Source organism: Arvicanthis niloticus, chromosome 1 (assembly GCF_011762505.2).
Source record: "Arvicanthis niloticus isolate mArvNil1 chromosome 1, mArvNil1.pat.X, whole genome shotgun sequence".
In the NCBI taxonomy this organism is placed as follows: domain Eukaryota; kingdom Metazoa; phylum Chordata; class Mammalia; order Rodentia; family Muridae; genus Arvicanthis; species Arvicanthis niloticus.
In genome coordinates this window covers 34,860,539-34,886,794 of record NC_047658.1, presented here as the reverse complement: position 1 = coordinate 34,886,794, position 26,256 = coordinate 34,860,539, and the positions used below count along the sequence as shown (strand labels likewise).

At 35.9% G+C, this 26,256-nt stretch overlaps 1 long non-coding RNA gene across 11 annotated transcripts in view; it reads left to right on the top strand.

The window, feature by feature from the left end:
• The window catches only part of LOC143442527 (uncharacterized), a 139,743-nt gene that overhangs the window by 85,082 nt on the left and 28,405 nt on the right, over positions 1–26,256 (top strand). For 10 of the 11 annotated variants that reach the window (XR_013110780.1, XR_013110779.1, XR_013110774.1 and 7 more), the window contains 5 exons: positions 1,295–1,522; positions 1,598–1,710; positions 3,063–5,234; positions 5,619–5,724; positions 14,807–14,905. This is a non-coding gene — a long non-coding RNA (uncharacterized LOC143442527). The remainder of the gene's footprint in view (positions 1–1,294; positions 1,523–1,597; positions 1,711–3,062; positions 5,235–5,618; positions 5,725–14,806; positions 14,906–26,256) is intronic. The other variant, XR_013110767.1, reaches the window with a different exon arrangement.

The window sequence follows — 26,256 nt, the reverse complement described above, 5'->3', positions numbered from 1 at the left end:
AGTAAATCTACATATATGGTTACTTTCATATTGTCATCATATATAATATTTTATCTATTTTTCAAAGTTTGTGTTTCAATTATCAACTTATGTTTTCCCTATGTATAGTCATTAGGCATGTGGATCTAAACTCTTTTACTCTGTCAGTGTTCTGACTTGTTTTATATATGAATATTATCATGGGTAATAATTAAATAGTAGGTTCAATTCTTTAGCTATTTAGAATCACACCAGGGCAATTTTCCTCAACAGTCATAAACTTAACCCTAACAATAACCAGATCCATATGTGGTTGTACGGGGATCATGCCCAGCTTAACAAGACTCTCCTCAGCCTTGAGGACAACAGAAGTCTTCTTTATCAGTGAGATGATGAATAATACAGGTGTGATTTGAGACATCAAGGTACTTGGTAAATATTTTATAAAAAAAATTACATATCAGGATGTAAATATAGTGTGATATGGTAAATAGTAAAATTTTGAAAATTTCTCTTTTTAACATGAGAAAGATTAGTAAAAGAAGTGGGAATTGTGCATTTTACTATGTAGATTCCTACAATTATCAACATAAACATCAATGTTTAATCTTTATACCATGCTCCTTTTAAGGTGCCAAAAATAGTAATAAATTATTTTAGAATGCTTATATTCATGCATCAGTTTGATAGTGGGAGAAACTTTACAATGACATCAAATTATTATTGTTTCAGCAGATTTAGTACAGTCTCCTTTCAGAAGTACATAAAATGACATTATGGCTAAAGTGCTAAGCAGATATATTAAAGAAAGAGAGAGAGATAGAGAAGAGAGAGAGAGAGAGAGAGAGAGAGAGAGAGAGAGAGAGAGACAGAGACAGAAAGCAATGACAAAACCAAAACAAAAGATTGTACTCTCCATGATAATTTACGATTGCAAATGCATATGAACCTACTCAAGATATCACTCACACTGCTGAACGTTTTTCCTCATCTTTCTCAACACATATTCAGTTTGCCATTGCTTTACATAGTGGAATAACCATGAAGACACAAGCATTTTCACAGATTTAAATATTTAAAATATTTAGAATTTCTTCCACATAAATAGGAAAATAAATAGTTCTTTATACAAGAAATGAATCACATCAATGTTGGGACTTGGGTTAGATAGAGAAAGGTGATGATTTGTACTTGAGCTGAAAAACCACAGAATCTTTCAATAGAGAGGACTGACTTATGAACAGAATAGAAAATCAATTGTTTTTATAATAACATAAATTTAATATTTTGATCTTCTCACCTACGAACTTTTCAGAATAGTAAGAAGAAACATGTCTACATTGTTTGAGCTTCCAATAACAGAGAAGCACAGTGAGATTTCAAAATTGTCACTACAAGATGAAGCATTCCTAGAAAAGCTTATTCATATTCTGAGATGTCAAAGTCTCTACTAGTGTGCACTGCATTCTTCATGTATTTTCATCTTCACTGTGACTCTGGAGGAGGCATGAACAAAGCCAGGATGTCACTCTGTAAATAAGAGGTATGGATCACTTATTTGAGAATGTGTACTTTTGACAGTGAGGGTCAATTATGTAGCATAGCTTTCTTTCCCTAGGATCGGTCAATTAGAGTGTGTTTTCCAAGAAGGATATTTTGATGGACCATGAAGAGGAAGTTGGAACAGGTAGAGAAGCTGAAACATGAGTGTGAGAAGCTGAAACATCAAATGTGAGTGTGGTTTAATTTACAATAAAGAATAATTTGATATTCATGACATATGAACACAACATGAACTTGAAATCATTGTGTAACATAAAATCAAAGTGCAACATTTTAGCTTGAAATCAATGCATCTTACCAGTAAGAAATATGTAGACTGTTGTTGTTACTAATATTTCATTGGAGCACATTTAATAAATATAGAACACAATGTAATACCTGAGTCTCCATGATGTTACCTTTGAAGTGCTCACTCACAGATAGAAATAAACAAATATACTCACAAACAAAAGAGGATTGCCAATTTGCTAATTAAACATATTTATCAGAATTGTCAATTTTACTTAAAAACCTGTATTTGTATTCTGTATGGAACTAAATTAAGTTTGTAATATGTACATATTGTTAGTAATTTAGTTCTAAGAATATATCAATAAACCTGAACTGTATACAATACCTTAACTCTTGCTAAATTTATGGTAATATCCTGAAGGAGAAAAAGTAGAACACCATTAATTTGTCCTCATATCAGATGCATTGAATATTTCTTTTCATGAACATTTCCTCTGAACTGAGACTTTCATATATGAAGGTAGAAGGAAATCTTATATTATTCATAAAATTTAGAATCTTACAATTTCATAAACAAGCTTTGAGATGTTATAATCAGAAAATAATTGCTTTATGAAGGAAGACCTTGATAGAGCTGCCTTCTGTTTATGCAGCATATCATCTTTGCTGTGGAAAAACTTGAAATACAGCTCTATTTATGTCACCCATACTCTTATAACAAAACTACTCAACTCTGTTGACCTATAAAATCTTGAAATTCAGTTGTTTTTCATTCATTGATGTACTGTCTATAATGAACAGAGAATTCATTCATATGGAAACATAAACACAGGTATTATTTTTCCCTTAACCTAGGATTCATACTTGTATTCTATCTATCTATCTATCTATCTATCTATCTATCTATCTATCTATCTATCTATCTATCTATCTGTATGTGTGCTTTATATGCTTATGTACAATGTTAAATTTATATCCATGTTATTTGGCTTCCAAGAATATTTATTAAAAATTATATTGCCCATGGTATTTATGAAAAATACTGTGGGATCATCTTTATGTGGTCCACCTATCAGTCTCACTTAGAGCAACATCCAGATATCTTTTGTATAAGCCCCTCAAACCTCCTCAGGGGAGCCATCATTTATTTCATGTGCATGATATATTGTCAGTAACTCAATCAAACCCATTGGGACACTGTTGATGTTTTTATATATGGAACATTATGATTATTCCAAGACAAGGCAACATTCACAAGTTCTTGGAATTTTCCTTGTCATGTTTTGTAGGAAAGCAAAATGAAGGGGGGCCAAGAAGAAAGAATGTGGAAAGAAAGAAAGAAAGGAATCATGGAAGAAAAAATGAAGGAAATGTGTGACATGTCAGCTGGTGCAACTGGAAAGGATTGGGCAAGCAGGAATGGAAGGGGAGGATTGACAGTTGAGATCATGAGTAAAATAAGTATTACTATACACATTTGTTATTCTTGTTGAGATAATGGTGCTCTGTATTATAATTTGGAGAAATTACCCAGATTGTTACAAAGTAAAGTAATTCTGACTACATATATTAACCAATACTATGCTATGTGGAGAATGGCATCCGTGGTGCACAGTGAAACCTTATCATTTAAATTACTGCTTGTCAAATTAAAGAGTCTGTAAGATTATTGTTACACATATTCGATGTAGTGAGGGACTTTGACAGAGATATATGTTCACATGTAGGATATATTGCAGCACTCCCTATACTACTTATGTCTAGTACATGTTTTTGGCTCAGAAGTGTACAACACCAATACTTCCTATTTTCAAGAAATTTAGAAAAATGAACTGAGACTTTAATAGGAAGTCGCAAGACAGCATTAGATTTGGGGTAGAACAAGAATGGAAGTCTTTTTTTGACTGAATATATGTGTGGTCTCAGAATTAAAAGCAATCAATTATTGCTTTTAAGGGAAAACTCTGCAGGGTAAGTTATGGATGGCTCAGTCAACTTTGTACATGCCTTTCACATGTAAACACCTGGGCTTTATTTTTAGCATATACATAAAACGAAAACAGGCATTGGTATGAGAACACAATTTCAAGTTTTGAGGATTAGAGCCAGAGTGAACCCCATATCTTGCTGGCTATCTAGCCTTGAATAAGAAACACCCTCTCAAATGAATCAGAAGTAGGAGATCATTGCATTGAAACAGGATTTGATGTACATAACAACATATTCATACACATACACTCATAATATATAGGACTGGATGCCAAATTCCTGTACTAGATCAAGCCAACTAAAATTTTTATCTTGACCCCACCTCTATCAGGGGCTTAGCCATTTGATGGGCTGTAGGAGGATAGACAATCAGGCTTGTTGAGGAAGGCTTTTCATGAGCATCTGCTCATGTCCCAGTAGATGATGTTAGCACATATTTGAAAAACAAATAAACAAGCAAAAATACAGACAGGGCTAAGTGTATTTGAAAAAAAAAGATTTATGGTGAGTTGTAGTGAAATGTTAGTAGTGAATGTAGAGAAAGTAATTTAGGATACGGAATTGGGGTTAGATTCTTTCAATATGTTACAAGTATTTATTTATAATTTGTATTCAATATAATACAAGTATTAAACAAAATATTTTTAAAAAGATGAATGATACCCAAAAAACAATTCTAGAACTTGACTGGTCTCAATAAGCATGAGCATGTGCATGCACACAGTAAAAAATACACATATACACATATACCCCACCAATCAAAAACCACCAGGGCTAATATAAATATATTCATATCAAGTTTTTGTCATTAAGGCTAATGGAAAGAACTCAGCTCTCAGCTAGTTGCAGGCTTTAGCCAGGGGCTTGACTATATGCTATTCAGCAGAAAAGAAAGGCTGTTTCTGAGACCTGCAGGAGACAGAGCCAGAAGAACCCCAGCAAGAGTATACTTACTATTTCCTTTCTAAAATAAATTCCTCTTAAACTATTTATTTACCACAATGATACTTTAAAATGTACCATGCGAATTAGATATATGGGTTTAACCATGGTTGGAACAGTTATTTCTTTAGGTAATTTGATCATTTACTTTTGTGAGCTATAACCCACATAAACTGTGATTTAATGTCATAGATCAACATATAACCATGCAGCTTGAGAAATCTGACATAGGGAATTGTAAAGAGTCAGCATCAGACTTCATTTTATACTCCACAGTCACAGTCAGAGTCGTTAGACAAAAACAGATGTTTCTTTTCAAGATAAGAACTAAGTCCGTTGAATGGCTAGATCCAGGCTTGAGCTTGCAGGCATCGCTGGAAGGATTATTCGGTTGTTAATTTTTCAAGCCAGAATCAAGTGGAAATATAAATATTTGTTCTGTCTTACTCTTTCCACTCCCCCCTGCCTGCTGCAATACCCAGGGATGGGGAAGAAGAGAAGAAGCAGAAGCTTAGATGGAAATCTCCCAGGTGACAGCAGGCTTTGCCTTCCATCTTTAGGTTTGAGATCTCTCTCCTGATTGGTTCTTAGTCTGTTCTTTATTATCATGCACACGTCCCACCAATCAAAGGCAGCCAGAGCTAATATGAGTCAATTCACATCGAATTTCTGCCAGTCAGGCTCCTGGCAGGAGTCCAGCTCTCAGCTGGTTCCAGACTCTAGCCAGGGGCTTGACTGCAAGCTGTTCATCAGACAAGGATGGCTGCTCCTGAGACAGTGGGAAACAGAGCCATAAGACACTCAGAATTTTCAGAGATTTGGTAGGATTCCCACAATTATAGTCACCTCCGGTTATCTCTGCTTGGAATTATTTAATCCTGCTTTGGCTTTAAGACTGATTATTTCTGATGCAGGTTTAGAGTCCTGCTTCAGTTGCGGCAAGGATGATTCTCGTCAGCCTTCAGAATCAGACAGAAACCTGATACTGCTGCTGTTCCTGAGAAAATCTGCTATTTCAAGGTCAGTTCTCACATGTCACTGTGAGCCACGCTGAGAGCTTTAAGCTATGACAATTGCTAACATTCATTTTAATAGAACCTGGGACCTCTGACAGCCAAGAAATTTAGTATAGTTATACTGTAACTGAGTAGTAGTTCGTGATTTTTTTCTTTTTGCAAAGCCTGTAGGATAAGAGAGGCTCACTGGTGTCACATAATGATTGCACCTCTGTTTTCCTTAGACTCTGGTCAGGAAGGAGATTTGTTCCATGTGGATCTCTAGAAGAATTATTCTAATGACATTAGAAGTGATTCTGGAATAATAATCTGAAGAGCGAGTGTGCTTTAATTTTTTAATGATAACATTACACAGGAGTATACAACATGAAATTGTGTCCAGGCGTTATAAATTACGCTTTGATAAAATAAAAGATGTCATTGAACACACTCAACTAAAGCACATGTGAGAAGCCATTAGATAGGACTGTGTATTCTTCACAAATTACGGTAATAAGTTGTTTTGAATATTCAATGATGACAACAGTGTGATCGACAAGCCACCACCCTCTTAGTATACTAATGTGGATAGAATTGAACATCTAAAGAATGCATGAGCAAAATATCTTTGATAAGTCCTTGCAATTGAATGTATTAACTCATCTTAGGCCAAATTAAAATGTTATTTAAATGACTGTACCCAGGTGGATATACAAAGAGAGTTGGAAAAAGAAGTAAGGACAGACAAAGAATTGATTGTGTTTTCATGGTTGGATAGTACTGCTCAGGAGAACATAACTCATGTTTTCAGCATGTACAGAAGCTTTCAAATTGCAATTTTTGGTGTGTAACCCAACCTGCAGTCTCTATAGAATTGTTACGACAATTTTTACCATCATGTAAATCTCTGATATTTATATGTACCTTCAAAATTAGATTTTTAAATTTATGTATTGTTTGTTTGTTTCAGAGGAAAGTGTTATGGGTCAGTTCTTTTTTTTTTCTACTATGAGTGTTTTAAGTTGAACTTGAATCATCCAACATTAGGTATAAGGGAGGTTAATTTGCCATTTACTTGTCCTCTCTCAATGGTACTTTCAAATATGCCAGGATACTTTTTTAAGTTTTCAGATTATTATTGCTACTATTGTTGTTGTTGTTATTTAATCTTTTTAAAGTTCAGTTGTCATCCCCCTATTGGTTCACCCTCTTACTGTTCCGCATGCCATTCCTCTTTTCCAGTCTCCAAGAGGATGTCCCAACCCTCCCACCCCAACACCCCTACATTTCCCTACTCTCTGAGGCCTCAAGTCTCTAGAGCATTAGATGAATCACTGAGGCAAGAATAGGCATCCCTCTCTTGTACATATATCAGGGCCTCATATCAGCTAGTGTATGCTGCCTAGTTGGTGACTCACTGCCTCAGAGATCTCAGGCATCCAGGTTAGTCAAGACTGCTGTTCTTCCTATGGTGTTGCTCTCCTTCTCAGCTTCTTGTAACAATAAATATATTAAATATGTTTATTTTTATTTGTGACAAGTAGTATTAAAGCAGATATTAATGTGAATATTTTAAATTGGTTTGCTTTCATTTTCTTGTCCATGGACCTTTCTAGAATACTAGTATACATTTATACATAATAGAGGATGCCACTGTTAAACGTTTTTCAAATTTATTCTGTTTCCCTGAAAGTTTGGTCCACATTATCACTATTAACAATATATAAGGCCAATTTCTTAAGGTACAAAGTATTATTTTGGAGTAAAAGTTGTATATGTTTGGAAAAATTAAATTTGCAGAACACAAACAATGAGTAAACTAATAAGATAATTTTCAACAGAAGTAAGGGCTGTGAGGAGGGACATAGAGGCTTATGTGACAACCAATATCCATTTTCACACCCCCTACCCCAAACTTAACAGTCTAAACAGAAAAACATCAAAAAAGACTATTAATTTTTTATCAGATATTGTATTTATTTACATTTCAAATGTTATCCCCTTTCCTGGTTTTCTCTCTGGAAATCCTCTATGCCATCCTCCCTCCCCTTGCCTCATGAGGGTGATCCCCAGCTACCCACCCACCCCCAACCCACCACTTCAGCATTCCCCTATGCTGGGGCATCAAATCTCCACAGGGCCAAGGGCCCCCTTTCCTGTTGTTGTCAGACAAGGCCATCCTCTGCTAAATATGTATTTGGAGCCCTGGATCCCTCCCTGTCTCCCTGTACACTCCTTGGTTGGTAATCTAGTCTTTGGGAGCACTGGGTGGTCCAGCCAGACAGAGTTGTTCCTCCTATCGAGTTGCAATCCTCTTCTACTCCTCCAGTCCTTCTACCAGCTCCCCCACCAGGGTACCTGAGCTCAATCTGAATATTGGCTCCAAACATCCACATCTACATTAGTCAGTTGCAGGCCAAACCTCCCAAGGAAAAGCCACACCAGGTTCCTGTTAGCAAGTGCCTCTTGGCAATGCCAACAGTGTCAGAGTTTGGTGTCTGCAGACAGGATAGATTCCCTGGTGGGGCAGTCCCCAGATGGCCATTTCTTCAGTCTCTGCTGTATTTTTGTCCCTGTTTTCCCCAGGAGCATTTCTGGGTTAAAAACTTTGAGATGGGTGGATAGCCCCATCCTTCAACTTGGGGTTGTGCCTAGCTACTGGAGGTGGTCTCTACAGGTTCTATCTCCCCTTCTCTGCATGTTTTGGCTAAAGTCATCCCGGCTGGGTCTGGGAGCCTCTTGTTTTCCTAGTGTCTAGTACCTTTCAGTGGCTATCCCCAGTTCCTCATCCCCCAGTGCTACATATTTTTATTAACTTTCCTGTCTCTCTGCACCTTTGCCCCATTCCCTCCAATACCTAATACTGCCCCCTTAATTCCTCCTCCTCCTCTCTCCCTCCCAGGTCATCCTTCCCTCCACTTCCTGCGATCATCGAGATATACCCACAATGCAGGACTGAAGCATCCACACCCTGGCCTTTTTTCCTCCTATGCTCCATATGGTCTGTGGGTTTTATCATTGGCATTGTGAGCATTTGGGCTAATATTCAGTTATCAGTGAGTGTATGCCATCTGTATTCTTTTGTGTCTGGGTTACCTCACTCAGAATGCTCTCCCACAAGTGATAGGTTTTGTCAGGGATACTGATAATGAAGGAGTGAGTTTTCTTTAAGGTGCTAGCCACTGGGTGTTTGACAATGTTACACTGACTATATGAGCCACACAAACTGAATTTTTTTCTCTTCTTATATTTTGAGGGTTCACAATGCTAGAGGCAGATCTGGAAGGACAGGGAAGAAAGGGTGCTCAAAATTCATAATGTGAAATTCTCAAATAGTCAATAAAATATTATAAAAAGAAAAAATAACTAAGTGATAAATCACATCAGAATTCTTGGGAACTCCTATGTGCTGACTTGCATGAACATACTCAGGGGCTTTGGAAGATGAAGCTGTATTTTCACGATGATCACTTCAGTATGACTTTTACTAAGGAAGACTTTTCTTGTTCTGGTGCTAGTCCTCAGCAACAAATTCCAGTTAAGTTCTAGGGAGATGCTAACAATTAGGCCCTTGGTAACAAGAAGATTCAGAGCAAGAGCATGAAGAAAGATTGATGGAAGTTTCCAGAAGGCCACATCCCTGCACTATCTAGAGGGCATTCCTACATATATTTTATGAATCACTGAATCTGGTCAAAGATCCATATCCATGGAAGGAGACTACCCATTAGATCGTATAAAAATTTTAATGACTATGTACAACATCCACCTTCAACAGTTAGAAATTTAAAGTGTTTTTCGGAAGACAGGAATAGCTTCTGTTTTAGAAGTTTTCTTTTACGTTAAGGTTTATGGCAATGTTTGTATTGATTCAGAGTGAAATGGAGACTGTAGAATTTGTATTTGATCTTTGAGTTGGGTTCTCTGTTAAATCAGTAGTTTTATGGCTAATTTCTATCAGCATGTCTTACTTTTCTAAACAGCAAGTGATATGTTCTTTCATACAGGCAGTTTGCTCTCTCCCAAATTTATACCCAAATTCTCTGCTACTGTGAAATAGCTCATACACAAAATCATGTAACATAGTACAGTCTATGTAACATATTACATTAAATAATATGGTATTTAACAACTCTTAGATTTGTGCTGTCCTTCTCAAGGCTGTTTCAATTAAGACAAAATATTGAAATATTGTATGTTTTTTGCATACTTTTATGCTTACTATGACTATTCATAGCAATTACTTGTGTAGTTTAGATATTTTTGCTAAGGTCACACTTTATTTCACATATTCTTGTCAGTAAATTCTCAATACTTATGTTATTTGAAAGTATATGAATCCATTGAATGGTCATTCTTCCTGTGACTTTCATTTGATGCTATTGCTCTTCCTGTCATATATAGCATGATGGTTGTTATTATTTTAGGTGTAAGATTTTATTGGTGTTTAAAATACTTAACAGGTATAATAAGGGGTATTAGAGTAAAGCAGGGAAAGTTTTGAGGTGACATAGGTGGTGAGTAATTATATTGTTTCTTTGAAAAGTCCATTCAGGATGGCATTGCCTATGCACTGACTTTCCAATAGACTTTCAAATATTACAGCTAAAAAATGTTCTCTGAATGTGAGGATATTATCACCTTTTGGAGTGCATTTTCTTAATTGTTCCCCAGAGCTTCAGATACTGAGTTACTAGAGTAACAAATGACAGAAGTATAAATAGACACACATATTTTTAAAAGTTAGAATTGGGTATTAACTGCTTTCTCTAATAGGAAGTACCAACTATACCTGAAACATCAGGTAACTTATTTTACAAAGAAGTTTATAGTGTACAGCTGAACAAAGAGGCTAGTTTAAATAATCTTGGGAAGACTTCTCTGTAGGAAAGATGTACTAGTTTCCTGCTATCCTGGAAATGGGGATGTTTGTTTGGTATTTTCTACTTAACATTGACAACATTTAAACACCTACAGGACTAAATTTTTCCATTCCAGTGAACCTTAGTTGGCAAAGGTTTCCATGTGTCTGAGCCATTAGTTCTAGGCAAGACTGGGCCATGTCAAATAATACACACTAACTCAGGACTTCTGTCACTCTCCAGACTTTGTATTTTACTTTTTCGTGTGTATATAGCAACATTTATATTAGTGTTAGGTGTAGGTTTCTACATTGGGCAGGTTTGTACACACCTTTCTGAACATAGGTCTAGATATTATAAATCTATGTTATATGTCTTCCAGTATTGCTCTCCATATTTATTTTGAAATAAATTTTTGACTGAAATGAAATTAATTATTTTTGATAGACTCTTAAGAAATTATATTATGAAAGTTCTATGACCTTTAGGAAATTCTTTATTCAGCCTCCAAATGATAGCATGCAGTCTTGCACTACTGCTATTCTTAACTTAATTTTATGTGCTCATGACTATAAAGATCTCTGTCCTGAGATCTTTATAGTCATACTATGTGCATTATCCTGACTGGGGAATCAACACAACCCCCTTTATATTGTGTGTGTGTTTTGTGAATCTATTAATTTTTGTTCTTGTCAGCTGTTTGATAGTTTTGTTCAAATTAGTCACATAGATATGGAAAATGTTTATTTATATCTATATTTAATCTAAGTGATTTGCATTAATTATTTAAATATTTCAATTATTATTCAGTGAACTCATTGTAAATGCTCAGAAATAGAACTGGGAGAAAAACCCAATGAACTTGGAAAGGACTACATGATTTTCAAGTTCAGACATCATCCTTAGCCATAATCCATATCTACATTTCTGACCAAGAAACCTGTGTGTAATCTTCTATATGTGGCTTTGATCACACCATGTCATGTTAATTATTTATGCAAAATAGACAATAAGTCTAAGGCCATGTGTAGGTTAGAGCCACAATATAGAAATTATGACACTGGAGAAGATGTTATGATTTTATTGGTAGTTTTAGAAGACTGTTTCAGTTTACACATATATACTCTGATAGTCTGTTGCCTAGACATTGATTGAATTATAAAACTATGTATTATTTTAAAACCCTAAGTAATTCTAAAATCTCATGAAAGTAATATGGTTTACACATGAATTTATTTTATTTTGTAGCATCTCCCTTTTTAAACACATAAAAAAGAACCTGTGCCTCAGACACTGACTAGAAACATTGAAAGAAAAGACAGGATCATCTTTCATAATACCTCCTTTACAAAGTCAGGTGCACTTTCATCAGGGAAACTATTGATCCATCAGTACTCTTTTCCCAGTATTACATTCTTATCACACACTTAATTTGTAGTTCCAATAGTATTCTTGAATTGGGTTACAGAGAGACAAATTTCTACTAAAAACACTTGAAGTGGTCAATATGAACAGTCACTCTTCTTCTGATTCCCTTTTATACCACACTCAGATCTTGATGTCCTGTACTGATACTAACAAAGTGTATTCACTACAGGGAGCACACTCCCTTAGAAAGGAAACTCTTGTTCAAATTTCTGTTTCTTAAGCTTTTCTAGCATTCAGGTGTATCCTGAATTAGTTTTGAATTTTTCTGGTATACTGAAAATATATGATACCAGGCTTCTTTAGATTTCAAGGTAGACAAGGTTGAAATTTTAATGGAGACAATTTGAGTGAGTTAGGAGGAAAAGGTCTGTGCTGTGTAGAAAAAAGGTTGTAGGGTACTAGAACATTGGGGGGTCTTTGTTTTTCAGGAACCCACAAGAATACTGGTGGCTTTTCCTTTCTTTTCCTTAGATGTCTTAAGAAAAGAAGCAAGAATATGTTCCCTGAATATATTCCCTCAAAGTGTTATCATCAAAATCTTGAAGTCTAACTGGAAGCCGCTACTTGCATCTGCATCTGAAGTTCACATGAGATGTGATATATAAACTCAGAAGGAAGGAAATAGTATAGCAGAATCAGGGTCTCTTTGGCTATACTGTCTGGCATATGGCAACTAAAACCTTAGAGGTGTCCCCTCTACATATATGGCTTTTCTCTGCTGCACGCTTTCTCCTATTTAATATGTGTGCAAAGAATATGTTGTCCTAGCAAAAGACACTAGGCTACAAAGTTTGCTTTGATGATGTTGAAATTGGAAGAAAAATTTAAGTAACTGTATGGTCTAAGAATGTAGCACAGGTATACAAAACATGTGTGAATACATGAAGCTCTGGGTTCTCTCTAAAATACTAGAAAAATCGTCCAAGTAGAATTTATTTTTCTGTAGAAGCTTAACTGTTTCTTCTGACTTATGGATGTAGTTAAAATAGCTAAGAGTTGGAAGGCCATGTAAATGTGTAGCAGTCCTGTCAGGAGCTGTAAAAGATAGACTAAAGACATATAAGTGACATTTCTGGAGATGCCCTGTTGTATTGCATGATCTGCAATTGGTGAGCACTAAGAGGCAAAGTCCAAAGGGATTGCACTTCTGGATTGCTTCTTCCAGCTGATAATTCTTTCCTGTTATAATTAAAATAATATAATAATTTCTGGTCATTACCACACCCTATTGGGCAAATTTTCTACATGTTAATAAAATATACTTTCTTATAGTGATGCTATGTAGACAAATTAATAATTTTTATACCTTTTAATAATGATTCTATAGAATTCCTAAAGTTATACAGGTAATTTCATGGCCTCTATGTAGGCTACAATTAGGGCTCAATCAGCCTGTTAAGTGTACTAAGATAGAAAGGAGGTTTGAAACAGATTTAACACTAGAGAAAACATTCCTTCTGGGTTGGCTATGGAACCACTATCTGACAACTGGGGTCATAAACTGGGAATGGACAATTTATTGTAGGTACAAGGACAGAACATAAACTATTGACTGGATTTATCTATATAAAATTTCAGTACTAATGAAACACTTGGCAGATGATTTGCCTTTTGATAAAACCATGTTAACTTAGTGACATAAGAATTATTATTTTAAAATTTTAATGAACCTGTGGAGCTAATGAGAGACAATGAATTTTTAAGTAGATAACTTCTCTTAATGCAAACACATCTCTGTTGTAACTTCATATTCAAATTGTGATTTGAATTTATGTTTCAAAATTTTTAATTAAAAAAAGATTCATAAAGTACCATGGAATCATGTATCCTGAGGAAAGTACAAGAACTATGAATAATGACAATAAGAGAGCAGAGCATGGCAAGACAGAGCAGGGCAGGGTGGGGCAGGGCAGAACAGAACAGAAAGAGCAGGGTTTTTTGTTTGTTTGTTTGTTGTTGCCATGAGACTACTTCTTTTTACTTAAGAGCTTTTTCTTTTGGGACTTTTATACTAACAGCAATAAAAATATAGATGCCTTTTCTTTCTTTGATCAATAAATGTTTGAGCTTATTTTTCATCCAGAAATAAGTGGGTTCTTTTTGTGTTGGCAATCGCTTCATGTACCTTGCTCATTAAAGGTTTTGCTTCATCCACCAAATGTGTGTGTGTGTGTGCATGCACGCACATGTGTATATATATATATATATATATATATATATATATATATATATATGTATGTATGTATGCATATGTAAGTATAGAGGCGTATATGTAATTATGCATGAGAACTTGTGGAATGAATGAGACAGGTAGTCTAGTCTGGTATGTTCTGTGTATGAATGTGTATATGAGTGTGTGTATGCCTATGGATATTTGCTTGTGTAAAAGTGTTTGCTTATGTGAGCATAACTTTCTTTCCCTGGTTCACTAAAAGCTACTTATCTCCAACACTTCTTCTTGCCTAGCCAGGTAGAGGCGAGACTTCTGGACAAGAGAAGAAAACTCTAACAATTTATCTTGTACTTAATTTTCTGCTGTTTAACAGCTGAGTGTTAATCCACATTGTAAGCAATTTTTCTTTTGGCACAACCAAGTTTTGCTCCCACACCCACAAAAATTGCTAACACTTCCCCCATTGCTACCTATCCAGACAGAACTGGTGTCTGGACAGGGTCCTGGAGTCATTCATAGGTCAGATGCTGGACAAGCTGCATTTTTCAATTACTGTGACATAAACAATTTAGCATCCCATATTCTCTAGAATTTAGGCACATGAGTTATGTTATTGATTCATTGCTTATTTTGCTTGCTTACAGATTATATGTTGGAGAAAAACAGATAAAAAGAATATTTACTACAGGCGATTTTTGAAAGGTGCATCTTATGAAGGCAAAACAAGACCAGATATTTCCAAGGTGAGTAGTTATTGAAGAGTGACATATACAAGAGACAATAATCTAAGTAGGTTTGCCTCCATTAGCTAATGTAGTTGGTCAGCACACACTATTGAAATTTAGAATTTACAGTAGAGGAAGACAAAGAAGATGTGGAAAGTGTTAACAATATATCTTCTACTGTCATACAGATTAGGAGACATCCGTAATGGCTCCGCTAGGTTTTGTCCTTTACAGTTAAGATATTTTTGATTCACAGGCTTTATATATGGGAACACAACAGTTGGCTAGACAAAGTAAAATATAGCTTGTAATAGGATAAAAGAAGCATTTTTCAGAGTAAGCCCCATAAGCAACAGAGGTGTGCATTAGATGTCACTGCAACCTCTCATTCCTGAATAGTCAACAAAGACAAAAGAGGTAAAAACACTAGGATTCAAAAGTCAGATTCCTCTGTTCTGAGCACCTGTGGATATTCTCATACTAGGTTCTTACTTTCCATGATAAATAGGTTTTTGTATAGTCTAGTTTTGCTGCACTTCAGTTCCTCATTTTATTAGTCCACTTTAGATGCCATTCCCTTAGCATAGTCTATATACATAGGACTTCTCAGAAGTGAGAAATTATTATTGTCTGGCAGTAAAGGGAGTTCTTGCAAATGGTTATAGTTAATGTCATAGATAATTCTACCTTGATTATCCTAGAGACTGTGACCAACTTTTCTGTAATTAGATGTCCACAAACCCATCTCACCCATCAATGACATTAGTTTCTTGTTGTAAAGCCTGTGTCTCTCTGTGAGTACTTCTATATAGTCATGGATTATTGCTGCCCATAATACTTGGATGCATGGTTATGTAGTAAAATATAATAGAGGGGATTGATATTAATAGGAAATTGGTAATTGAAAATTATCAAAGTAGTGGTCAAATGGTAGTAGCATGAATGCAGTTCCACCATTTGAAACTTTGCTGGCTGAGACTGAAAGAATCTAGAATCTACATGTAACTGGTGTTTGTTGGTAGGCACCACACTCAGTGCCATTTTAGAGGTATTGAGTCCACAGAGGCAGCCCCTGTCTCTGGGAAAGACCTCCAACCTGCTCATTTAAGGACTATACTGCAATGTGATGAATACCAGATATAAACTTGAGGTAGTACCAACCCTGTCTGATCATGAGATCATAATAGTAATTGTTTCTCTAGGATATCTCTAGGCACAGGTTTAGCTTCTACATCATATAATTATACCTTGAGAAATTTAGCTGAGCCAATTTGTAAAAGACATCCAGGTAGACTGGTTGACTGTTTCTATCTCCAGAATAAAGAGCAGGCATTAAGAAGATACATTACTTGAATATTCAACCTTTTTCTAGCACCCATTAATGCAATATTACACCTGCTTTCCAAAAGAAATTAAATTATATGAGGCAGGGGATTAGTGTAGACAGGATTCATTTATGCAGCTATAGGAAATATATCATCTATGCTGAGTAAAAACTTCTAGGTAGAGATTTTGAGTTGGAGTACTCCTCACAGCCTGTGCTTTGTAGGTAACAACAAAGCTTCATTGATTCCCTCAATGCTAATTTTGGTTTCATTTTAAATTGGTTTGTCAAGTGGACCTTAGTAGGAATTATAGACACTGTTTACATCCCTTCTTATGGGAAGGGATTTAGGTAGTACATGTGGTGGTTGGGGTATACAATAAACTTATAGATTTAAGAAGAACAGTGACGCTCTTGATGTGATGATGAGACCCACAACTGAAGCGAAGTTGCATGAAGTGTAGTGGAGATTTCAGAAGACAAATTTAAATGAATTTTGGCTCTAACAGAACTTAAGAGTTTAGTAGAAAGAGCAGAAAATGTTTAAGTGCAATGAGACATGTCATTTAGGTGAGCCCACATGGGCCGGGGTTGTCTATGGGGAAAAAATCAAAGGATTGCACACTTTCTTGTATGGTAAATGGGCTGTTAGAGACTGAGATACTTGTATATCACTAGAGAAGCTACTCATATATAGCAGGGGCTAGAGAACAATATAGATGAGATAAGCACTACTGAGAAAATTAGATATGAGGAAAATTATCTATGCTGGTGCCAAGTTGATTGGGAGTGATAGTGCTGTGTTTACCAGAGTCTTAAGAAAGACTTGAAAGAAACAGGGATATTAAGAATGGTATGTGGGTTTATAGCTTTGTAGAATCATATGGTGAGTTGAGTTCTGAATAATGTTGAATATCCCTTGACAGATAGAAGTGACTTAGACCACAATGTAAATTTTGTCTGTAAACAGGAGAGCATGCTGGAAGGGACAGAAAAAAAGACAGAAGTTTATGTGGGTGACAGAGGTAAACTATTTCTAGATTTGTATTGAACTTGAGATTGGATGGAAAAACTGAATGAAGGCAGAAATCTATGCTAATAACCTTCATGGTGTCTTGAAACCCCAGCAAGAAATTCTTAGAAGCTGCCAATAATAAATCAATAAAAGTAATGGCAATCAAGGCTGGCTTTGGTATGGGCAATAATTTTTACAGATTAATCAATTTACCACCCTCTTCTGCAAAAAGATGCTTTGCTTGCTGTTCTTTAGCCAATTTAGGGCCTCCACCAGCAGTCAGATGTAGTTGATATAGTGGCAACATTCACAACTATAGCACAGTGTGAATCCATTGCCCCTCTGACCCAGTCCTGAATAGCAGAAAAGGCATGGCAAAGCAAGATTTCATCCCCCACTTTGTTCATGTATGGCAAACCAAATCTATCAACTCAATCTTGGGTTGGGAAATGAAGGAAAGCCCCGTTGAAGTATATAGGAGAATGGAAGTAGAATGATTCATAGAAAATGAGTGATTGTACTGCATACCTAACCAAGTATAGTGCCTCTTATGCCTTCTATTATATACAACATTGAAACATGGAAGAAACACATGATATTAATGGTTGTGATCTACCTAAGCTCCAGTATATCTTGCTTATATTTGATGTTAATGTCTTGTTAGCTGTGAACTTCTCAAATCACATGACAACTGCATAGAATAGGTGGCAATGGACTTTCAAGCGGACTTACTACTGTTATTATTGAGGCTGTACTATTATTTACAGACTGGTAGCTCAGTAATTGGCCCTGTTGTTAAGTCCAACTTCTGTAAAATGTTTCTTTCTTTCTGTGTAGACATCACAATGCTAATATTTGAGTGCTTTGTAAATTTCTGGACTAATTTAAGTGGCATGCATGGGAACCTGAAGAATCAAAATGCAAAATTAGTTCACAGATGGTACATATGGAAAGAGGGTTTTAGAATCCACAAGAGCTTTATAGGAGGATAAAACATTTACCAAGATGATTGTGGAATTTTAAAATAGCTTTTGCTCGTAAGTGTTCAAAATTACACACACAATAAAAGATTATTGTTGGAGCCCAAAAGGTATTAACTTGAAATCATAATGGGAAAAATGAGTTAGCCCCCATACAAGTTTTTGGACACATATTCCATAGAGGATTCTAAAATTACAAAGAGTGTTGTTACATCTGTTCATTGATTTCCAGGGTTAAATGATAAGGTCCATTGTTACTGCTTATTTTTATCATTAATCTTTTGTGATTACTATAAATGAGAAGTATTAATTTCATGCAAGTAGTTGTATGCATATGTCAAACATTTCTGTGGATGCTTTGCCTATTCATATATAGATTTAAAAATATATTGTTTTCTAAAGTTTCACCAATTCATTTAACATGTATATGTATGCATGGTTTATGTTTTTGTTTTACTGATTTACATTTATTTATCAACTTTCTATCGGACTCCTTACTGTAAATACATTGCAACTCGTAAGAAACCAAGTCAAATTTTTAAATATTTCTTTTTATGTCTCTGTGCTGGCAAACCAATGCCAGAGCCTGGTCAGCAAAGACTAGTGAGGCAGAGCTCTATGAACCAATGCCAGATGCTCCTTCCACTGTCTGTGCAATCAGAGTTATATTGTTTCATAATACCTCTTTCCTCAAATGTCTGTTTCAGCAAAACATCTGCTAAACTTTGTCTGCTTCTGCAAAACAATCTCTTACCTGTGTCTGCTTCTGCAAGCCATCCTTTCAACTGTGTCTGCTTCAGCAAAACATCATTGTACCTTTCTGTCTCAGCAAATCATCATATGATGTACATGAATTTCTAAAAATACAGAAATCTCAATTTCATAATAGTTTGAGATGTAATAAAAATGTTGCATTCCAAAAAAAAAATGATAAGGTCCAGTTGTTGAAGGGACTGATTGCTTTGGATAAGTAGGAGAAATATAGCTAAGACTGCCCCAAAGTGTCCAGTTCCTGGGGAGCTACCTTCTATAGTCTCAGCAGGTACCAATCAATGCATTTGAGAATTCAGGCCCCAAACCCTACTTCATTTTGAATCTTAAACAATCCATAGTAGACATATCTGTCAAGATATATTAGCTGGTACAGTGTTGGCACTGGAGTACAATAAATATCAAAGTTTCTATTGGACTTAAGATTAATTCTGGTAGTAGAAATTCCAGATCTAGTATGCAAAAAATGGAAAATACCGGTGAGTTTTAAAATATCTCAATTTTCATCATTTTTTCATGGTAGGAAAAATCCTCAAGTGTTTCCAACAGTAATGTTCCACAGAAATTTTGACTACATCCAAAGTTCCTTAGGATTCTGTAATCTCCCTGGAGTTAAAGGATAATTGTTAAACATCTATGTAATGCCTTCTAAAGCTCAGAAATTCTTGAGGAGCTCAGAAATTCTTGAGGATCAGAGAGGTGGAAGAATTAAAGAACTAAAGAGATAAGTGGAAGTATTGTATATTTCTATATTGCAATCTTGGACATTCATTTGTGTTCCCTGGGAAAAGATTGTCTTGACTTTTTGGTTACTTGCAACCGCTCATTTGATGAAAGGAAGGGTCAGGAGATCTATGCTCCCACAACTTGCATGCAACTCAGTTCTAACTTCAGACATGGGGAAAAGGCTGGAGTATGTAGGCCAAAGAAGTCCAGCTGAAGTGGCTTTATTATTGGGGTTATGGAAGAACAATTATGTTCACTGGGTAAAAACTTTCTTGTCCATTGAGACAGATCACAGACCTACACAAAACAGCCTATAGCCTATCATCTGCTTATAGAATTTCACCCAATAAACTTATTGGTACCCTGGAGAGAGCTTTGGTAGAATACAATATAGTTTTGTTTCAGATGTAGTAAGTGGAAGGGCAGACCTTTCTTACATCTCTTTTATGGAGAAAATTTGTTTTAATTGTTTATTTTCTGATACGTAACATAATTTAATTGTTTTCCGATTGTGGTGATTTGGGTAAATTTGCCCCCATGATTTCCTGTGGAGTGGCATTATTGTAAAATGTTTGCCATTGGGGTTAAGCTTTGAGGTTACAAATGATCAAGGAAGGCCTAGTCTAATTCTCTCTTCCTACTGACATATGAATATGGCTACAGAACCCTAAGCTCCCTTTTCATCACCATATTTACCTGCATGCTGAAATGCTTCCTAATATGACAATAGTTCACTAAATTTATAACCCAGCCCCAATGAAATAATTTTTATAGTGTCTAATCACAGCAATGAAACTCTAAGTCATCTATCCTTCTCTTCCTTCCCTCCATCCATCACATGTAATTTTATTTGATTTATCATGTTAATGGCCTGGTTTTTTATTTTTCATTAACTGTTATAATATGCATATATATGTGCATATATTATTGTAAATAGATTGTTCTTTTATGCAATTCATCCCAATTACAATTTCCACTCCTTCTACTCCTTCTAGTACTCCTTGACCTCCCTTCTACTCTACATCCACTCTGCCTCTGTCTACTTTCAGAATAGAAAAACTTTGCAAGAGACAACAACCAAACACTATAAAAAAAAATCCAGTAAGACATCGGGAAAATCCTCACACTGAGGCTTAACAAGTATGATATGTTTCCCAAGAGCAAAAAAAAGAGTCAACGACACACACATTCCCATAATTAGGAGTCGTACAAAACACCAAACTAATAGGTACAACATATACAGACAACCAAGTACAGACTCCTGAACTCCACCCACTTGCTACTTCAATCTTTCTGAGCCATTATGTGCACTGTTTAGTTGTTTCATTAGACCATATTCTTCTAATAACAGCCATTCCTTCTAACTCCTATAATCATTCTGATTTCTCTTCCATCGGCTTCCCTGAGCTCCAAGGGGAGTGAATGGATGGAGACCTACACTGTGGACTTTCTCTCTTTTTAATGTCTGGCTGCATGTCTCAGCATCTACCCTTATCTGCTGCTGGATAAATCTTTGTTGATGATAACTAGACAAGGCATTGATCTATAATAAAATATAATTAAGAATCATTTTATTTATTTTTTATATCAGTTGTGTTTCATTTTTATCTATGTTTCTTGGTTATCAGCTGTGAGTGCAAGTGGAGGTGCTGACTTTAATGGATATTAGAAACTATTGTTTTTAATGTATATTTTTTTCAAATATTTGTATTAATTATTAAAATATATCACTTATTATTTATCCTTAATGGTCAGAAAGAGAAACTAAAGAAAAATCATTTGGGCTTGGAAGGTGACTTCATCCTGCTAATTAAAATCTCAGCTTGGGCATGATCCACATCTACCTTATGGAACAGAAAAACTGTAATTGTCATTTTTATTTGAAAGCAAAGCAATATGGTAGATTTATTATGTACAATAAAAATGTATTTCAAGAGGCAGTATGCTGTACTAGTTAGGGTTTCAATAGGTGTGAAGAGACATCATGAAAGGCAACTCTTTTTAAAGAACAACATTTAACTGGGATTATCTTACAGATTCAGAGGTTCAGTTCATTATCATCAAGACAAGAAACCTGGCATTGTCCAGATAGGCATGGTGCTGGAGGAGCTTGTTTCAAAAATCTTTGAAAGGAAATCAGGAGAAGATTAGCTTTCAAGCAGCTAGAAAAAATGTCTTGAAGCCCAGCCCCATAGTGACACATTTCTTCCAACAAGGCCACACCTCCTAATCCTGCCACTCCATAGGCCAAGCATATTCAAATAACCACAGTTCATAGTCTTATTCAAATTCATGAATCTGTGGGGCCATACCTAAACATAGATTGAGGGAAAATTCATATACTCTAGCTGAAACATCCCATATCCTAAAAGAGTATCAACAATGTAAAAAGTCAAAAGTCAATTATTTATAGTGTCAAAATCAAAGAGCAGATCACATACCTTCAATATTACAGGAAATACTGGACAAAAGCAAGACCAAAAACCAGCTGGCCAAATTTCAAACTCTACTTTTTCATATCTGATATGAAAGTATTCACCTTCATACCCTTTTCTAATAAATTCTGCTTTGATGACAACACATCCCTTTCTCTTTGTCTGATCCCACTATCTGTTCACAGAATTTCTCAGCAGGTATCTCATGGCTCTGGCATCTTTAATATTGTGGAGTTTCCAAGTCAACTTCAACTTCACAGCTTTTTTTCCAAGGTGTGAGATCCACATACAAGCTTCTGGGCTCCTCCAAAAGGCTTGGGTCATATGTTTATCTCTGCCTTCTATAGGCCTCTGGGTTCTGGTTGACTCCACTCTACTGCTTCTGTTCTTCTTGGTAGTCAGCCTATGGTCCTGGCATCTCTAATACATGGTGCCAAGCCTCAACTTCTTTGCATGGCTCCTTCAGTTCTGAGCTGTGAACTGCCTGGACTGTTTGGCAGATTACAGCAATGCCACTCATACACAGCAAATTCTCTCATTCTCTATTTTATGAATAAAGAGATTTGTTTCTCTTGCCAAATACTCTCTATTCTATAAATTTCTATGAATATTTTGGCAAAGAAAAGATAATGGTAAGAAAAATAATGTGAATGCCTAAGGGTAGAAAACTTGACAGAAAGCCCTGGGTTCTCTCTGAAACTAAAGGTCTGCCAGTCCAAGGGAAAATAAAATTTCATTTAAGGATACTTAACAGTTGGCCTGGCTTTGTGACTTTAAGATGGCTAATCATGGAAGCCCCTGTTGGTTTTAACCAGGTCAGAGAAAGCTGCTAGACAATCTCCTAGCAGTAACAAACAGGACAAAAATAAAAGCTTCTTCCTGCTTGGGTGGTAAGGTTGAATTTTAAGACCTCCTGGTATCCTAATACTTCTTCTTTCTTCCTAACATCTCAACCAATAACATTTTAAAAAATAGAAACATATGTAACATTCATTTTCCCTATGCTGCTGCTTTGAATTCTAGACCATCAGACACTGAGCATTTGCATATTTGTTTTGGTAGAGCAGTTCTTTTCCATGGTAGTGTTATAACTCTTATGGCAGACACTCTTAGGTTATGACAGAGTATTTCTCATACACCTTTTTCTTCTGAATAGGATTCTATATACAGTTCTGGGGTGGATTTGGGTCTGACAGAAGGTACTTTCTTTTGGCTTGGTGTGAGATGTTAGGAATAACTTATCTACATGTGGAAGGCCTTGGGTGTTTGCCCTTATGTTACTGATGTCCACAAATTTCTATGGGTGGGGCTGCAGCTACATGACATGGCCCTAATGCAGAGAGCAGGCAAAGCTTCTACAGTGTCTTTGGGGCTTTTAGCCTTAGTTTGATCTTACCAGGCTTCCTCTCATGGTATGCTGCCCCACACTATATGTTCCTTGATTTCTCTTTTTCCTATATTCTCAATATTGTCTTCCTTATTCCAGAAAATTCCTCATCTTTCCGACTTTCATCTTTTGATTTGTGTTCCTCCAATCATACTCTCCAGGTCTTTTCCAAGAGTTCATTATTCTTTTAAAAATTCTGATTCCTATGACCAGGTTATGTACAGGTTATGTACCAAGTCTGTCTAAAGTTTGGTGCTGAGATGTAAAAACATAGATATCATGTTACATTTTTTATTTTGTATGTGGAATGCCTCACATTCAGACCATATATTTGATATCATCACAGTGAGTCAATACAATACCAATGTATGTACTTTAAGCCAAAGTAGGCAGCACCACTACTATTTTATCCTAAGTATTAAATGCTGGTTAAAAGTCTCTTTCATCCCCAAGATCTCACAGACACTATACCACCAACCATGCAGCATACACCATCTGATATGAGCCTCCTCAATACATATACAGCAGAGGACTGCTGCGTCTAGGTTTAGTCAGAGGAAATTCACCTAACCCTCAAGAGACTGGAGGCCCCAGGGAGCTTAGAGGTATGGTGTGGTAGGGGGTGGGTGGTATGTGATGAGGACATCCTTGTGAAGACAGGGAGGAGGTATGGGTTGTAGAACAATTGGAAGGTGAAACAGGAGGAGAATAAAATCTGGAGTGAAAAATATAAATAAATAAATAAATAAATAAATAAATAAATGACTAAATTTAAGAAAAGTCCCCCCTCCCAAAAGTCTCTTTTACTTTTTAATAGATAACATATAGGTTAATATTACACTGTGTTTCTAGCCAACACAACAACTATCAAATATCCTAAACAGAAATCCAGGGTATTGTGCTTCCAAGAATGTAAATGACCTTTTTTAAAATACAAAACAAAACAGAAGAAAACAAAGCAAAAGAAAAGAATAAACCAAACAAACCGTTGAATTAAGGTCCAACCAGTCATTGGAAGGTTTCACCCTAATGATTTAGAGGTAATTTTCATTTATTTCAATTCTTGTAGCCCAGCACTTTTGTATTGGTAAAACTCTCCAATAAATGAGTTTTAATACATGTATAATATATTATGCCCCAGAGAACCCGAGGACAGATTCTCTAAGGGAACTTGGTCTCTCCTCATTTTTTTAGCAGTAAGAAAATAAAAGGTTTTTTATTGAAATGCTTAACAATGCTAATCATGAATGGTGAAACTGGAGGTTATATTAGAGTAGAAATGCACAACGTCATGCTTTGACACTGAGTGGACACAGTGAAAAACCCATAATTTCCATTTCTGAACCCCCTTAAATGACACAATAAGTGTACCACATAATGGTATCCATTCTCTTGGATGGATAACTCCTAGACTCTGCCCACTCTAATCATAATTCAGTCAGAGCAAATGTTTGTCCCCTGTATTTCCTCTTGTAAGTATTTTGTTCCCTTTTCCAAGAAGGCCTGAGGCATCCATGCTTTGGTCTTCCTTCTTCCTGAGCTTTATGTGGTCTGTGAATTGTATCTTGGATATTCTGAGCTATGGAGATAATAGCCACTTATCAGTGAGTACATACTATATATGTTTTTTTGTGTGTATGTGTGTGTATATGTGTGTGTGTGAGTATGTGTGTGTGTGAGTGTGTGTGTGTATGAGAGAGAGAGAGAGAGAGAGAGAGAGAGAGAGAGAGAGAGAGAGAGAGAGAGAGATATTGGGTTACCTCACTCAGGATGATATTTTCCAGTTCCATTCATTTGCCTAAGAATTTTATGAATTCATTGTTTTTAATAGCTGAGTAGTACTCTATTGTGTAAATGTACCATATTTTCTGTATTCATATCTCTGTTGAAGTACATCTGCATTGTTTCCAGATTCTTTTTTAAAAATAAAGCTGCTACGAATATAGTGGAGCATGTGTTCTTGTTATATGGTAGAACATCTTTTGAGTATATGTCCAGGAGTGGTATAGCTGGGTCCTCAGGAAATATTATGTCCAGTTTTTTGAGGAACTGCCAGACTGATTTCCAGAGTGGTTGGGCCAGCTTTAAATCCCACCAACAATGGAGGAATGTTACTCTTTGTCTACATTCTTGCCAGTATCTGCTGTCACCTGAATTTTTGATCTTAGCCATTCTTGACTGGTGTGCTGTGGAATCTCAGGGTTGTTTTGATTTGCATTTCACTGATGACAATGGATGTTAAACATTTCTTTAGGTGCTTCTTGGCCATTTGATATTCCTCAGTTGATAATTCTTTGTTTAGCTCTCTACCCCATTTTAATAGGGTGATTTGGTTTTCTAGACTAACTTCTTGAGTTCTTTGTACATATTGGATATTAGCCCTCTATCAGATGTAGGATTGGTAAAGCTCTTTCCCCAATCTGTTAGTTGCTGTTTTGTCCTATTGACAGTGTCCTTTGCCTTACAGAAGCTTTTCAATCTTATAAGGTACCATTTGTCTATGTTGATCTTAGTGCACAAACTATTGATGTTCTTTTCAGGAAATTTTCCTGAAAATTGTCATGTGTTCGAGGTTTTTCCCTCCTTTCTTTTCTATTAGCTTCAGTGTATTTGGTTCTATGTGGAGGTCTTTGATCCACTTGAACTTGAGCTATATAGACGGAGATAAGAATGAATGGATGTGCATTCTTATGCATGCTGACTTCCAGCTGAACCAGCACCAATTGTTGAA